Source organism: Salmo salar, chromosome ssa13, assembly GCF_905237065.1.
Source record: "Salmo salar chromosome ssa13, Ssal_v3.1, whole genome shotgun sequence".
NCBI lineage: Eukaryota > Metazoa > Chordata > Actinopteri > Salmoniformes > Salmonidae > Salmo > Salmo salar.
The window spans coordinates 108,720,526-108,727,534 of record NC_059454.1 but is presented as its reverse complement, the minus strand read 5'-3'; the positions used below and the strand labels follow the sequence as shown (position 1 = coordinate 108,727,534).

At 42.5% G+C, this 7,009-nt stretch overlaps 1 protein-coding gene across 1 annotated transcript in view; it reads right to left on the bottom strand.

Annotated features, from left to right (window-relative positions):
- Positions 1 to 1,957: 1,957 nt before the first annotated feature.
- LOC106568552 (methyl-CpG-binding domain protein 2) overlaps positions 1,958 to 7,009 on the bottom strand; it is a 118,724-nt gene continuing 113,672 nt past the window's right edge. The window contains exon 7 of the mRNA XM_045692658.1: positions 1,958 to 2,564. The gene's annotated coding sequence lies outside the window, so the exon portion shown is untranslated. The remainder of the gene's footprint in view (positions 2,565 to 7,009) is intronic.

Below are 7,009 nucleotides of genomic sequence, written 5' to 3'. Positions count from 1 at the left end.
TGGTTGCCTATCCTGATGTGAAGTTAGTTCTATAGAAGGTATTTGACTCTAGTCAGAAAATTAAGGTAATTAGAAAGGGGGGGGGGGTTTGGCAGACAAGAAAATAGCCTTGCCGAAATAGCCTTGCCCCCCCCTCCCCTTCTAATTTCCATAATTTTCTGACTAGAGTTCACACGAGGGGGGGGGGGGGGGATTCTGACAGGGGGGAGCTTTTCGGCACAACACCGGCAGCCTTGCGAGGGTTAACACTCTTGAATGTCGTACTCATGTCGGCCACGGAAAACAAGAGCCTACAAACCTTGGGAGCGGGCCGCGTCGGTGGCACGGTGTTATCCTCAAAGCGGGCGAAGAATGAGTTTAACTCGTCCGTGTCCGCGACGTGGCTGGTTTTCCCTTTGTAATCCCTGATTGTCTGTAGACCCTGCCACATACGTCTTGTGTCTGAGCCGTTGAATTGCGACTCCACTTTATCTCTGTACTGACGCTTAGCTTGTTTGATTACCTTGCGGAGGGAATAACTACACTGTTTGTATTCTCAGACTTCCATCATGTAGACAGGGATTACGGTTTATTCTCAGCAAACTGTCAGCCAACAGTTGAGGCATAAATATTCAAACCTTTACATAATATTACTTAAGAAATCATATTTTATTTTACTTAACCCAATTTTTTTTTTATAGTATGAATGTATTCTGTGTATCGTAGCTCTAAACATAAGACAGACAATAACCTATTCATCCACGGATTGTTCCGTGGCAATGCTGTGTCTGCAGGGCTGTTTGCTGCCTAGTGTTTTCCAGGTTTACAGGGAGGGAGGTGGAACGGATGGAAGCTGTAACTAGAATTGGTGATGATGTGTATTGCAGCCAACCCCAGACAGAAAGGTGCAGAAAGAGAGAGGCAAAGACACAGCGATACAGAGAGAGAGAGAGAGAGAGAGAGAGAGAGAGAGAGAGAGAGAGAGAGAGAGAGAGAGAGAGAGAGAGAGAGAGAGAGAGAGAGAGAGAGAGAGAGAGAGAGAGGTAAACAGAGGTTATATTGGTAAATAATTCATAAGGCCGGGGAATTCATTTTCTGACACGCTTTAGTGGTCCCCGTCACCATGGGGATATTTGAGAAGCTAAATGCCACTCGGCGCGACGGTGAATATAGTCCCCCGCCGCACAGCAGTGTATACGGTCCCCCCCAGCGTAGCTCAGAGCGATCCGAGCCAAAACGGGGGGGAGAGACCAGGAAGGGACAGGGATGGACATGGGTGGGAAAACACCACAGAAATACAACAGAATGCTTCTTCACATCTCACAGAGAGCTGTGGAAACATACCGTAGGGAGCAGAGAAACTCTGGTTCAGCTGCGGATATGAAGGAGACAGCACAGATAGACACAGAGCCAAGACTATAGGATATGCCTAGTGAGGAGTCAAAAACAGATTGACACAGAGCCAAGACTATAGGATATGCCTAGTGAGGAGTCAAAAACAGATTGACACAGAGCCAAGACTATAGGATATGCCTAGTGAGGAGTCAGATTTATACAACTGCACTGTCAACAGACTGAATCCGGTTTTTACACACCAGAGATTTATACAACTGCACTGTCAACAGACTGAATCCGGTTGCAATCCTTCACATGAGGCCATACAGGTTAAATACATCCATCAGTAACTGAGTAGTGGCTACAGACTAGTTCTGGTCACCTATTAAGTACATGTCTGGTATTTGGATGAAACCGGTGTCGAAATATTTCCAATTTCATATCGTCCTCTCATCATAACTCCTTTCGGTTGATTATATTGAACGTGTCTGAAATGGCACCCTATTCCCTATCAAGTGCACTAATTCTTGACCAGGTCCCATAGGGAATAGGGTATATAAAGGGAAACAAGGGCCACTGTTACTCCTACCTCTTTATAAAAAGTCATCATAACCCCATTACAGAACACTACAGAGACCAACACTTGTGAATATAATGATTTATTTACTCTTAACGCGGATGCAAGAAATTTACATATTTTTCTCTCAAGGTATAAAATTTGTCTTAAATAAGTTTTTTTTTTTTCTCCATTCATGTTCATGTAAATGAATGAATCACGTGTTACAAAAACCCTGAAAAGAATATTCAATCCCTAAAATAGTTAGCAATACCAATCCAGCAGATTGCAACCAAAGTTCCCAGAAATTCAAATAGTATTGCTCAATATTCACCTTTTATTTAAAAAAAAATGATGACACAAAATAAGCATTGTTCTGAAATTATATATAGATATTTACATCAACAAAAAAAAGGCCTTGGTTTGAAGCTAGGTGAGTTAGCTATCAAGGGATGTATGACGTTGTGCATGGGTCCATTCGTCGAAAACACTTTAGAAGCAAATTGACTGATGACCGTCTCTGGAGGAGTCCCTAATAACACGCTAATCCCTATGTAATGTAAAACTACCTTTGACAAGGTGCCATAGCGCTCTGGTCAAAAGTAGTTCACTATCCAGGGATTAAGGTGCCATTTGGGATGCACAGCCTTCTGTGTATGATGACTGTCTTCATCTCGGGTATTGTGGAACCTGCCTGTGGAGACAAATCAAAAGAAGAGCGAGCATTAGGACAAACATCATTTCATGAGAAAGTTAAGGCTAACGGGCAACGACCATGTGAGGTTAGATTGGGGTGAATCAACAACTGAATGTCCAACTGAAAACATAACAATGTCTCCAGGCTAACCCACCCCATACCCACCCAGGGCCCAAACCGGGCCACTATATTTTTGACCAGGGCCCAAACGGGGCCACTATATATGGAATAGGGTGCTATTTGGGATGCTCTCTAAGGGAAGTCAGCCCCAAGAAGGATCTTTGTATCTTTAGGGGACCAGAATGCTGTGACGGACACAGATGAAACCTCCTAGACTATCAGTCTAAATCAATAGGTATTTTCCTGGAAGATACCTCCCATCAACGTCAACATGAGGAGAGAGGTCAGTGTCAACGGAGAGTGGGGACTGTAGCTGGGGAGAGAGAGAGAGGGAGCTGGGGAGAGAGAGAGAGAGAGAGAGAGAGAGGGCGCTGGGGAGAGAGAGAGAGGGAGCGCTGGGGAGAGAGAGAGAGAGAGAGAGGGAGCTGGGGAGAGAGAGAGAGAGCTGGGGAGAGAGAGAGAGAGAGAGAGAGAGAGAGGGCGCTGGGGAGAGAGAGAGAGGGAGCGCTGGGGAGAGAGAGAGAGAGAGAGAGAGAGAGAGAGGGAGCTGGGGAGAGAGAGAGAGAGAGAGAGAGAGAGAGAGAGAGAGGGAGGGCGCTGGGGAGAGAGAGAGAGAGTGCTGGGAGAGAGAGAGAGAGAGAGAGAGAGAGGAGCTGGGAGAGAGAGAGAGCTGGGGAGAGAGAGAGAGAGAGAGGGAGCTGGGGAGAGAGAGAGAGAGGGCGCTGGGGAGAGAGAGAGAGAGAGAGAGAGAGAGAGAGAGAGGGAGCTGGGGAGAGAGAGAGAGAGCTAGGGAGAGAGAGGGAGCTGGGGAGAGAGAGAGAGAGAGGGGGAGGGTGCTGGGAGAGAGAGAGAGAGAGAGAGAGGGAGCTGGTGAGAGAGAGAGAGAGAGAGAGGGAGCTGGGGAGAGAGAGAGCGGGAGGGAGCTGGGGAGAGAGAGAGAGCTAGAGAGAGGGAGCTGGGGAGAGAGAGAGAGAGAGAGAGCTGGGGAGAGAGAGAGAGAGAGAGAGGGAGCCGGGGAGAGCGAGAGAGAGCTGGGGAGAGAGAGAAAGGAAGCTGAGAGAGAAGGAGAGATGCAAGTATAAATGTTTACTACTTGTTTATTTCCCTTGTTTATTGTCTATTCCACTTGCTTTGGTCATGTAAACACGTTTCTCATGTAAACATGTTTCTCATGCCAATAAAGCACTTTGAATTGATAGATTGAGAGAGAGATAGATACTGTAGAGAGCTAGAGAGAGTGAAAGTGAGACAGAGCAAGATATACACAGTACCAGCCAAAAGTTAGGACCTACTCATTCAAGGGTTTTTCTTTATTTTTATTATTTTCTACATTGTAGAATAATAGTAACGACATCAACAATGAAATAACACATATGGAGTCATGTAGGAACCAAAAAAGTATTAAACAAATCAAAATATATTTTAGATTTTAGATTCTTCAAAGTAGCCACCCTTTGCCTTAATGACAGCTTTGCACACTCTTGCCATTCTCTCAACCAGCTTCAACTGGAATGCTTTTCCAACAGTCTTGAAGGAGTTCCCACATATGCTGAGCACTTGTTGGCTACTTTTCTTTCACTCTGCGGTCCAACTCATCCCAAACCATCTCAATTGGATTGAGGTCGGGTGATTGTGGAGGCCAGGTCATCTGATGCAGCACTCCATCACTCTCCTTCTTGGTGTGCCTTGAATTCTAAATAAATCACAGACAGTGTCACCAGAAAAGCACCACCACACCTCCTCCTCCATGCTTCACGGTGGGAACCACACATGCGGAGATCATCTGTTTACCTACTCTGCGTCTCACAAAGACACAGCATTTGGAACAAAAAATCTCAAATTTGGACTCATCAGACCAAAGGACAGATTTCCACCAGTCTAATGTCCATTGCTCGTGTTTCTTGGCCCAAGCAAGTCTCTTCTTTTTATTGGTGTCATTTAGTAGTGGTTTCTTTGCAGCAATTTGACCATGAAGGCCTGATTTACGCAGTCTCCTCTGAACAGTTGATGTTGAGATGTGTCTGTTACTTGAACTCTGTGAAGCATTTATTTGGGCTGCAATTTCTGAGTCTGGTAACTCTAATGAACTTATCCTTTGCAGCAGAGGTAACTCTGGGTCTTCCTTTCCTGTGTTGGTCGTCATGAGAGCCAATTTTATCAAAGTGCTTGATGTTTTTTTGCGACTGCACTTCAAGAAACTTTCAAAGTTCTTGAAATTTTCCAGATTGACTGACCTTCATTTCTTAAAGTAATGATGGACTGTCGTTTCTCTTTGCTTATTTGAGCTGTTCTTGTCATAAAATTGACTTATCTTCTGTTTACTACCCCTACCTAGTTACAACACAACTGATTGGCTCAAACGCGTTAAGAAGGAAAGAAATTCCACAAATTAACTTTCAACAAGGCACACCTGTTAATTGAATTGCATTCCAGGTGACTACCTCATGAAGCTGGTTGAGAGAATGCCAAGAGTGTGCAAAGCTGTCATCAAGGCAACGGGTGCCTACTTTGAAGAATCTCAAATAATTTTTTTTTTTTTTATTTGTTTAACACTTTTTTGGTTACTACAAGATTCCATGTGTTATTTCATAGTTTTGATGTCTTAACTATTATTCTACAATGTAGAAAATAGCACAACGAAATAAAAACCTACTGTATATGAATGATTTATAAAGGCGGGCACATTTATCAGTTAGGCTATTGATTATTATTGATTATTGATTAAGTTGGGGTTTCCTCTCTTTTCTTAGTTTCAGAACCGCGGACAGCGATCCAACGCGGGAGAAAGCACAATTTGTTATAAAATAAATATTATTTTTATTTGTGTTGCACCATTGTTCTTATGTTCTATAACCACGTACAATTTCAGTAGCCAATGTCTTAGATTGACGGACTGTACCATCCCCACGGACTTCACAATGGATCAGTCCACTCAGACAGGCACCAATCAGACACCATGACTTTGATTACTTTTTTTGTTTTTTTTGCCACTGCTCAACTAAAGAAATGTCGTTCGACGAACAGCCTATCTATCAACCAAACTAGTATCGACCAGTCAACTAAATGGGGTCAGTGTGAACTGCTATGAAGATAATTGTATTTTTATTTATTTTACATTCAATAAACTAGTCAAGTCAGTTAAGAACAAATTCTTATTTTCAATGACGGCCTACCGGGGAACAGTGGGTTTAACTGGCCTTGTTCAGGGGCAGAACGACAGATTTTTACCTTGTCAGCTCGGGGATTTGATCTTACTAGTTACTAGTCCAACACTCTAACCACTAGGCTACCTGCTGCCCCACAATAATTGTATCTATAATGTTTGCTACACTATATACCATTCTACTAACAGGTACAATATCAATTCATATACATAATATGGAATCCATTTTATTAACTACCTGTTTGGTGCATTATGTACAGATTGCTGGATATTAGTCAATTCAAATAATAAAGGTAGAATATTATTTTATAGGTCTATATATTAATCCAATATTTCTCCAATGAAGATAACTAATCAACTGATCATCATTGATTAGCTTTTCATCATCAACGCAAACAACAAATCAGCTCTAGAAACACTAACATTTAAAAATAACTTTATATTATGTGTTATTAATATGTTGTATCAGAGCACTTACACATCTGACTTTGCAGCAATACCTGCACTTATGGTATCAAAGAGCTATTTAAAAAATAAAATATAAAAACTGCATACCAATAGCATATGAGCATTAGCATATTAGCGTTAGCATATTGTCATTTGCATATTAGCATTAGCGTATTAGCATTAGCATATTAGCCGACAGGAGGCCAGTAAATGGTCCACAGTCAATATAACAGCATTAGTAATCATCTCCACTAGTAAAAGGCTTTCACTTAAACCAAAAGAGAAAAGTCTATAATTAGGACAAAACGGTCCTATATTTAAGTGTTTGCCTGCAGCGCAACCATTAATTATACATACTTAGAGGCAACATTGGGTTGGGGGGGGGACAGTGATTACTCAAGGAATCAAATATTAACACGGTTCTCCTCTCCTTTACCACGAACACCGACAGCTGGAGGGAAACGTTGCATGTTAATGTTGACAGGAGTGCGGCTAGGCTAGCTACAGTACCATGCCTCAAGAGTGTTTCAACCTATGGAAAAGATTAACAACAGAAATATAAAACTCTCTACTTTGATTTATTCCCCCCTGAATACAGATCCGCTAAATGGCAGGATGGTGTTAATTGCTCTGTAATAATTAGTGATGCATTAGATTCCTTAATAATCGAATAACTAATGATATTCTCCCTTGTAACACCCCTAGAGGCCCA